The sequence below is a fragment of the Astatotilapia calliptera genome, chromosome 1, assembly GCF_964374335.1.
Source record: "Astatotilapia calliptera chromosome 1, fAstCal68.1, whole genome shotgun sequence".
Classification (NCBI taxonomy): Eukaryota; Metazoa; Chordata; class Actinopteri; order Cichliformes; family Cichlidae; genus Astatotilapia; species Astatotilapia calliptera.
In genome coordinates, this window is record NC_137422.1 from 8,904,275 (window position 1) to 8,914,848 (window position 10,574).

The 10,574-nt window shown below is 40.6% G+C and overlaps 1 long non-coding RNA gene across 1 annotated transcript; it reads left to right on the forward strand.

The window, feature by feature from the left end:
- Positions 1 to 5,061: 5,061 nt before the first annotated feature.
- LOC145430184 (uncharacterized) lies at positions 5,062 to 10,047 on the forward strand. Its single transcript, XR_013910634.1, has 2 exons — positions 5,062 to 9,964; positions 10,006 to 10,047. It is a non-coding gene; the product is annotated as an uncharacterized LOC145430184 (long non-coding RNA).
- Positions 10,048 to 10,574: the final 527 nt, after the last annotated feature.

Genomic DNA, 10,574 nt, shown 5'->3' on the forward strand with positions numbered 1-10,574 from the left:
TTGTTCACCAGGATCCACTCGGGGAAGCCACTCACCCTGCCTGAAGGGCAGCTTCAGCTGCTACATTTCAGCACGGATCATGGTTTATCCCTGCAGCACTGAGGACTTAAGCAAACCTCTTATTAAACTATTTTCAAACGTAATTGTTGGCTAAGCAGTTAATTTCTTACATTTTACACTTCTGGAATACCAAATTTTGCTTGTATGATTTGTTGCAACTAGATGTGTCTTCTCATACTAAAGGCATGTTTTTAAAATGTAAATAAATGTAGAGAACATTGCCAAAGCTGATTGTATTTGAGAACTGTGGGTGTTTTAAAAGGGCTGTATGTCGAGATCTAGCTACTTACTTCTCCACGTATGCGGTGGTAAGATGTCCAACATTGTAATATTGTACCAACAAAGAAGCAGGGAGAGGAAGACTTTTACTGAGAAAACATCAATATAGAAAAAAAACTCTCATCCATCTCAAAATGTTCCAAAACTGGTCCAAAGTTTCATGGAGGTGTGGGGTCCAAAAACCATTAAATATAAAGCTGCTATCTGGAGAGGCCAGAAGGAGGGAACTGCTGATCTTGCCAGCGAAGGATCTAGATCTATAGCCAATGGCAGAACTGCCAATCAGTGACTACTTCAAAATGGGTATATTTTGAATCTTACAGACCATGTGCAAGAAACACGGTGCATGGCATGCTTTCAGTTAAAAGTCGTGTCTTTTACATGTCAGCAATACTGAAACACGTCAGCCATTAATGCAAAGATTTGAAATTGGATGAGCACATCAGCCTTCCTCTCTACTAAAAGGCAAAAAAAGGCAATGCGCTATTTTTTACACCATACATGCTCTTATAAGTAACATATAAAGTATTATATTAAATTACATTATTGTATATTATATAATATTATTATATTAAAAGTTTGCTTATCTTTTCATCACTGTTTATCATCCACCTTACATAAAGAGTTATAATGGTAGGTACAGATATTAAACATGGCCAAAGTTTTAAATAATGAGGTCGACATATATGACATATGAGATTTCAAACTATTCTAAATGCTCTGTTTCATTCTGCTCTGCTTCTTTGCATCATAAAATGTCAAACATAGCAGATAGTCTTAGGCTACGTCAACACGGATAGATTTGAAAATGGCATTTTCGTATGAAAACACTCTGCGTCCACAGTATCCTTTTCAGTCATTTTCACAGAGTTGAAACGGCCGAAAACGCTTATGTTCCAGTACTGCGCATGCATGAAACACAAGACGATTCGACCTGCGTCATTTCTGTCTGCCGTTTATTTACTTTTCGGCTCTTTGAAACGTCGCGGAAAAATGTTGAAGAAAACCACAGAGTTTTTTAAATGGACTAACAATGAGGTGGAGTTGTAACACAAAAGTACAAAATTTTCAAATGTATCCACTTTGGAGAGCAGTTTCAAAACGCTGCATTTTCCTTGACCAAAAACGCCGTCTCAGTGTGGACGGAAGGCCAAAACGGAGAGAAAAAGATGCGTTTTTCAAACGAAAATGTATTAGTGTGGACATGGCCTTAATACAGTAACCTCAGACACCCACATCCAACTGCATGTGCTTAAAGTCCCACCCACCTGCTGTTCCAACCTTTTGTTTACAAGGGACAGCCAATCAGAGAAGAGCTGTTTTAATGATAAAGGGCATTTAATCGAGGCTCAGTATAATAAAAATATTGGATTAAATCATGCAAAGCTACTTTACTGAGATAAAAATTTGCATTAGTATTTGTAAACAAGAAATAGGTCCCATTTAAACCTTCAGCATAACTGCCATTGATTTGTGAAGAGTGTGATTAAATTAATGGACCAAATCAAACTAATATGGCTGGTTAGCCTGCTGAGTTTTAGATTTGTGAATCTTGTCAGTCTTGTGCTGTCCTCTTATCATAGATGGAGCCTGAATGTGATAAAACCCTAAACAATTTAAGTGGTCCACATAAGTGTGGATGTGGCTTTTCTCTCACTTGGTGAGAGCAGAGCCAAGGTTGTTAAACCATCATTTTCTTTGCCTTTAGAACTCAGTCCCTTATGTGCAGTGATGCACTTCAGTTTACGTTGAAGTCACTCACAGATGATGTAAACTTGATTAAAACCCTTTTTTCACTCCCTTCTCTTTGAAATTCCCTGCCATCACTGATAACAAAGCTCGCAGAGAATAGCCCCTTTCGCTTTTCGACAAAATGATAGGTCACAAGCTTAACAGGGTGCAATTATGTGACAATTTCCTTCATCCACATGTTCCATCACAAACACAAAAGTGGCCGTCTATAAAATGCCCAGGAGTTCACTATAAATAGGGCGTCTTTTCTATCGACCCGTCCACCGCCGCCTTCTCTTTGTGCTCCTCAGAATGGAACTTATAATTGTGTGCCGCTTCTTTTTGAAGCAACAGCCTCAACAGCTGGGGAATGACAGTACACACAAAGATCGCACACATAATCAAAACCACACACGTACTATACACGCCAACGTATATGTATATACGTATGTGTGCAGGCATGTGTGTGTACACAGAAAACCCTAATATACTGCTTACAAAAGCTCTGAATCCTCTGGGGGCTTATAAAGGTTGTTGGGTTTTTGTCTGGCTTCTTCAGAATATTTTCTACCCACTTGGATTTTCTTTTAACTTTAAAAATAACAGATTGCGGTGCGTGCAGGCTTCCATGCAAACTTCTTTTCTTTAGGCGATATGGGCAGAAGGTGGGGCATGCAGCTGTGTCAATAGGCTACCGAGCTATCCTAAAGTAACCTCAAAACCCTGCAAACCGCCTTTTATGTTGTCCTCCTGGCTAAACGACAAGCCTGTTTACATTTTGCTCTTTGTCAAACGTCCGACACCTGCACATGGGGGAGGGAGGGGTGTGTACAGCTTAGTGTGAAGGTGTGTACACTTACCTGTTGAGTGATGAGCAGCACCTGTTGTGTAAATGGACTCTGTGAACTTGGACAAGTCTTATATCTACCGCAATAAGTGAAATGTCTCATTTTAACAGTCTTGAATTGTTCTTTACAGATGTCCCCTAAACACGTCACACACAGGTAGTCATTAAGCCACTGTTTTATAAAGGCTGCAGATGCTGTATGTGTGTCTGTGTGGTCGTTCCTGTGGCTGTGCACACATGGCAGACTGTGGGATGTAGTTTTGCAGTTTTCTCATTTTTCATCTAAAACAAAATGAGTGCGTGATCAAACCAAAAGCAAAGAGAAAAAGAAAAACATGTTAGGCATGGTTTTAGGGCTAAAATTAGAATTAGGTTCAGGTAAAATGAGTTCAAAGTTTGACACTTTTAAGTCTAAAACACTAATTATAATATGCTTGTGTGTGCACACAAAGACACAAACACCAAGACACAGAGTTGAGCAGGCTGCAGTCATTCCAAAAGCCATTACTAGGGGTGGGTTTTTATAATCGATTCACCGATTAAAATCGATTCTGGCTTGGATAACGTAAAATCGATTCATTAAAATCCTGAATCGATTTTTTAATATAAATTTATTTTGTCCGAAATGCCAGAATCTCTGGTGACATCTCACAAAATTTCAAGAACCACCAAACAGTAAATGAGAGCAGGTACAGGGATTCTGCACACAGACTTAAACACACAGCGCGACCCACGGATCAGAATCAGTTAGATGTCGCCTTTCTCACAGTCGGGGCTGAAAGCCGACAGCTCGCTGATCCGGGTCCGCGCTTTGTGTTCACGCCCTTTATGCGCTGATTCTAAAGCTGTTAGTTTGATCTCTCTCCAAACAATATTGACCGAACCAGCAGCAAAAGAAGATCCAAACGCTTCACATAAACATCGTCATGAATTCACTCTTTTACTGTTTTGCTTCCATTGCGATGCGCAGCTCTCTCTCTCTCCCTCTCTCCCTCCCCCCCCCTCTCTCTCTCTCTCTCTCGAACAGTTTCGCTTTCTTCATTATTCGCTTGCTTGTTACGCACAAGTCTACTGTTGTTTACAGCGCTGTCGGCTGCTGTTTTTTTTCCCTTTTACATTCTTCCGAAAAGAAAACCTCATTTCTGCTGTTCAATACTGAACAAATTTAAACTTTTTAATATTATTCAAAATGCAAAATGCTTAGCCGTGTGTCTAATAAAACTGCTGTAACGTCAGAGGTAACGTTCATTAATTAATGGTTTTCTTTCGTTTTTGATGTACTGCAGAATATTTTTATAAAATCCCAGGCCAGGAAAATCACCTTCACGTTTTTCTGTGTTTTATCTTCAGCTACTTTGACACAAAGGCATCTGCTGTGATGCTCACACCTTGGATAAAGTCTTGCGAGTGTCAGCTTCCTTTTTATAGATACAAAAATATGTAAATGTTCTGATCTGAATTATACTTCTGACTGTCAAAATTTCCCAGATTTAAATCGAATCGAATCGAATTAAATCGAATCGTGGATCGAATCGATTTGGGACCTTGTGAATCGGAATTGAATCGATTCTAGAAATCAGTGACGATACCCAGCCCTAGCCATTACACCAGGGGTAGGCAACCTTTCTGATGACGAGTGCCATTTAAAATTTCCTCAGAAGTCAGTGTGCCATATGATTGCATTAGCAATAAATTTAATAACGCTCTATATTAACGGTTACTCACTATATAGAACCACTTTATAGAATTATATTTATTCACAGATGTTGGCAGCTATCAGCGAATCGTTATCAGCTATTTTGAAACCAAAAAAAAAGACAGTTTTTATCCATAACAACAACTCCAAAACAGCGAATGAACTATACAACAGAAAATGCAAATGCTATTTGTGGTCTCCTCACAGCAATGATAAGAAAAATAAACTGAGCCAATATGGCATGTCTGTTAATACAGAGACACACATGTTAATGTGATCTCTGGTCTCCCACTCAGAGACACAGGTCTCCCAGTGTCCAGCATTCAGACGGCTACCTGAGGACACTCTTCATGTGAGAGAAAATCTGCTCACACAGATATGTAGAACCGAATACTGTCAACAAGGCCTCTGCAATGTTCTGAAGACAGTTAAACTTGTCAGGTAGTGATGTCCAGAAGGTGAAAATGCAAGCTCCATGAACACGCACAGCTGTGGATTCTAGCTGCTTCGATGTTATATGTATGATTTCTATACATTTTACGTCAGATAAAAACTTTGGTTGTAAGCTTCAGATAATTATTTATTAAAAGCTAGACATTTTAAATGAGAATAACAAAGTATTTCTTTGTGCCCCCCTTTCCCTGTTAATGCCCTACCTGGTAGTGATGAGTCGGTCGCGAACGAAATGGCTCTTAGAGCCGGGTCTTTGACTTGAACGACACGAGCCGGCTCCTTATCGCGAGCCGTGGGTTTTTTTTTTTCTTTCTCTCACCCTCTCTCGCACTTATTTTCCGCTTCACTCCGCAAGCGAGCCTTGTGCTTTACGCTGGGAAGAGGGGGAGGGGCGGTAGTTACACTGAGTAGCACAGGAACAGAGCCAGAGGGAGAAACAGAGAAAGAGCCAGGGACAACAACGCCACATTAGAAAGGTATAGTAATCATCCACAACTATTTTCAGTTGCGGATGATAAAGGATTCAGACAGTTTATTCATGCAGGTCCATATGACAGAGAATACGCATGTTCTTTTTGTTTTCATATTATAATTTATATTTAATTGTGTTGTGGTTTTCAGTGTTTTGTGTCGTTTCACTTCAAATTTGTAAAAGGAAAAAGCTGAAAATTTAAATAGTTAAAAGTTGAAATGTGAATAGTTGATTTCTGTATTATATGATTTATTTATTACATTTTATGTGGAGTGAATAAATAAAAGTATATTTACGGTGGCCCCTACAGACTGAAGGATATAAAAAAAACAACAACAGCAATAGAATAATATTAAACACAAAGTGAACCCGTCTTCCTTCATTAAATAGGTTCTTTTAGATGTTAAGGAGGAATTGACTTAACCAGGCTGGCGGAGAATGAAGACAACCGGACACCTGCTGCAGATGGGGAATCAGTGAACTTTTATTGAGACAGAGACAAACTCTCAACGCAGCTCACATCAAGAGATTCCTAATATTTGCTGTGAGGATGGGTATATATTCTCTAAAACTTACAGGAGGGGGTTGTGAGGAAAGTGCTGCATTAGCAGAAAAACAACTCCATAAAAGGAAAGCGGCCTTGAGTGTTCTAGTCTCTTCGCTTGCAGATATCTTTCACCTGCAGGATGAGGCGATCGCTTCTTATCGCTCTCAAGGCCAAAGTCGTGAGCACATTTTTATTACACAGTTGCACAGTAACTTTAAAGCTGAACAATATTTAAAGCTGAATAATGTTTAAAGCTGAACAATATTTAAAGCTGAATAATGTTTAAAGCTGAACAATATTTTCTTCAAATCCCCCTTTTGACCCATCTTAAATGGGTCAACACACAAAAATAAGTAACAATCAAAGGAACACAGAGACGTGTCGAAGCCTGGCTCGAAAAACTCCTCGGGTCTTATCATTTGTATTTATCTGTCATTGCAGATGAGGAGAAAAGAGTCCAGGCACCACCCTGCCCAGGGGTCGGCTGCAAGCAGTCTCGGTTCCCGATGAAAGCAGTAACAGCTGTCCTGCACACACGGATACAACGAGTTAGTGCAACCAGGGTAGTGACACAAAATTAACAGTTCCTGTAACTCAGCAACCAAAAAGCATAAGTAATGATAAAAATGTGGAGAGTACAGAGTATACTATAATAATGAGAGATATAAACGTGAAAATGTTAAAGAATAAATCAACTGTAAAATAAACTCAGAACGGTAACTGCTAAGGACATTCAAAAGTGAATATGGTAAAATGTGAGGAAGGGGTGTGGAAAAAAACAATTTATATCCAGTGGTGGGAGTACACATTCGCTCAGGCTTAAGTCCGGAGACCCTGAGAACATCGCTTAACCCTCACAACCCGACCAGACACAGTTCAACCAGATATATCCTTCAAGAGGAAGTGGGTGAGGGAAACAATTAATAACAAGCCTAATACAAAACACCACAGAGAAACAACCATTCTAGAAGCATTTAAACAAGAGAAAGACGATAATGTTCGTCACCCTCACGATCAGAGTTTTCATCATCCGTTGGCGAGGAGGTAACCGTGTCTCGTTTCTTTCTAAATGGATCGGGCGTGGGCAAAACTGGAGAGGAAGTGGTGGGCAAGACCCTAGGGGCTACATTTGTCAGATTGGGACTGTCAGAAGGGGGCGAAGCTTTTGAACTTGAAGGTGTCAGAAGTGTCGGGGGCCCTTCACAGATCAGGATTATGCCAATGGGAATGAGACCCAGGGCCAGGAAGCAAACAAAGACGCAACATCTTTGCCTGCCTGTCATTTCAGGGGGAAAGGGCCAAGACATGTTTACTTAGCTTGGATGTCGTCTAATAGAGGATGATGGGGCACAGAAAGGTGGTCCAGTTCCCCCCACCTCGCCAAGGGCGTGTTCTAGGAGTTAAAGAGCAACAACCTGAGAGAGAGAGAGAGAGAGAGAGAGAGAGAGAGAGAGAGAGAGAGAGAGAGAGAGAGAGAGAGAGAGAGAGAGAGAGAGAGAGAGAGAGAGAGAGAGAGAGAGAGAGAGAGAGAGCCCCTAATGGCCAGTTAGTGGGCTCTAGGTCAAACTGTCCCCAAATTTGTTATTTGTTATTATTACTTGTTTTCATGTCACTTGTCTGTTTTCTACTGCACCCCTCTCACCAAAGCAAAGCAAACATTAGCAGCACATTGACCGTAGTCAGGCATCCTCATTCCATAGGTGCTATAAAACATTTCCTGTAAATACAGTGTAATAGCATCCCCAACTCCTAACCCATAAACACCGTTTCACACATCCGCCCAGAAATCCTGTAATAGAAAAACATTAAAACTGTAACCCTGTAGGGAAGAAAATGTAAATGGTAACGCTGCGCAGTTACCTCTGTAAACAACACAAGACACAAAAATGGCATTTACAGGTTCACTCATCCTCGAATATTTTGTCATCCTTCTACTCCTGTAAAAGAAACCCACATAAATTCATCCACCCTTTTATCCTATCTAGGTGGAGGTGGTTAACCTTGAGTCATGGTCAAGTCTTGTCATCTTTTACCAGTCAGTCCGTTTGTTTTTATTCCCAGTCTTTCATCCATTCATCCGTTCTTTGCTGATAGTGAAACCTGTCGTCGCATCTAGTTTCCACACTCAGCAAAATGACGTCATCTCAAAAAGAAACAAGAACTTGAGTTTGGATTACCTCGCCGAATCCTTTTTTAAACAGGGACTCTCGTTTCTAATTGTCCCCACAAGTGTTTCCTCCAGAACCCATTTCAATGCGGAGAAACTCACTTACAACAATTTTCTCGCCGACGTGTAATGCTTGTAATTTCCGATGTGCAGATCTGCTTAAAGAAAAGATTCACCAACAAAAATCAGTAAATATAAAACAAAATAAAATGAAAAATAACAAAAACAAAATGCAGACGCCCGGGTCTTAGGACTTGTCACTGAATATTCTTCCCATCAATAAAAATACCAACCTAAACCTACACAGAGTCAAATCAACACCACCTCAACCTTTTCATATTCATAAACCTATATGTTTTGCGTTCGTGAAAGAAAATTGAACCATTAAGTAAGTTGAGCTCTTGAAATGTTTTAATTCTCTTAATTCTGCCAGTTTATTTCAACACTTATTCAATGACTTTTATTCAACTGCTACTTGGTCACTCGACTTTTACCTGTTCAAATTGCCTAGGGTTCAACAAAGTCTAGATCCCCGTTTTCATGAAACTTGAACGGTGTACGATGATTTACTTACAGTAATTTAGAATCATCACTCAACCTAGCTCTACTACTGGCACTGCGTGACTTTTCTCACACTGGAAACCAGAATTTAGTACAGAACTTTAATGCCTCAGGCAATCGCGTTCAAGAGCTGCCCCCCCTTCTCTTCTTCTTTGTCCGTGTGTTCCTCCTTTATTAAATCTCCATCACAATGACGTGGCGCTCTGAAATAAAACTCACACTGTTAATTCCTCGTTTTCACTCTGCACCACTGCTCAGAGTGTTTTCTTTTCTTTTTAGTGTAGAGTAAACAATTAAGTCGAGGCCTTAAGCCCCAGATATCTCGCACGGGCATCATTTTCATAACCAAACCGCTCCGGACACTGCTCCCCAGACCACACAAATGCCCTCTGGGCTTATTATTATAGCAAATTCTGTATTTGACTTTGTTGTGTGCAGCATTGAGCCTTTGTCAGTAAAGCATTCTTCATTGCAGCAGCTGGAGCATTGTGTGTCACTTCTTAGTAAATTAAATCAACATTTTGATTTTAGTGCATGGGTATGTATCAGTTTTTACTCCCTCAACAAGTGCATAAGTGTTCATGTGTGTGTTTCCCTTCATTCTAAGTAGGCGCATGCAGAAGTGTGTGTTCGTGTGTTGGTATATGTTTGTGTTCATCACCTTTCTGTTCTGTAGTTTAGGTAAACCAGCGGCCTGACGCATGGCCTAGGGTCCTCCCCTCCTCTTTGGGTCTGTTTATGTTGTCCTTACTTTGCTCCACGGCCTTCTGCAGCTCTGCTGTTCGGCTCTTCTCAGAGGTCAGCATCCTTCTGCTCACCGTCCCTTTTCCTCCGGGCTTAATGCGCGTCTCGTCACAGCTCTGTCAGCTGACGCAGCCTGGGAATTTCCCCCGTGTAGTGAAACGGGCTTTAGGTTTAGTGCTCTCCGTCTCTGCTGCATGAGATCACTCTTTTGCAGCACTGTTGACATCCTCAAGTTGTTGTTGTGAGTCCAGCTGCTGTGGCCTTCAGGGGTCAAAGGGTCAAAGATGGTCGCGGAGAGGGCAACGATGGTAGAGGGGAGGGTAGGAGTCCAGGTCAGCTTCGGCTCTCAGAAAAAACAAAAACAAAACAAAACAGGCGAACAGGAAAATGATGTTGTGTTGGCTGTGGTGTGTTGGCTGTGTTATCCCGAGAGGGGAGAAACAACGAGATCTCGTCTCCCCCCTTTTTTGTTTTTGTTTTTTTTTTTTTTTTTTCACCATATAATCAACTCATAACCCCTCAAGTTGACAGGACAACACAGGTACGTGTTAAAATTCTTAAGATCCTGTTTAGAAACCTAAAAAGGAATTTCCTATCATTCAGTAGTCATTTGTCTTAAACAATCAACAAAAACATGTCCCAAGTCGACCCTTTTAACCACTAAATTTGTCGTGTCCTCACTTAATCCTCAGACCAGTGTCTTTGTCTTTTAACGTTACGTTGTTGTCCTGCAACCCAAAGCGTTTAATTGTCAGTAATGTATAAACTATATCATTTAAAAACAGGTGTATGTTACGTGTCGCTACTTTAACCTTGCATGTACGTGCACATGTATGTAAGCTGTTTCTTCATTGCATGTATGGGTGCGTCTGTATATGGGTTACTTTAACTTTTTCTCAAACGAGGCATGTCTCTAACACGCACATGTGTCTGTTCCTCACCCTTCTCATATCTTTCTCTGGTTGTGTGTGGTTTTATTTGTTTCAGTGATTTACCAGGAACATCTTTTCCTTTTCT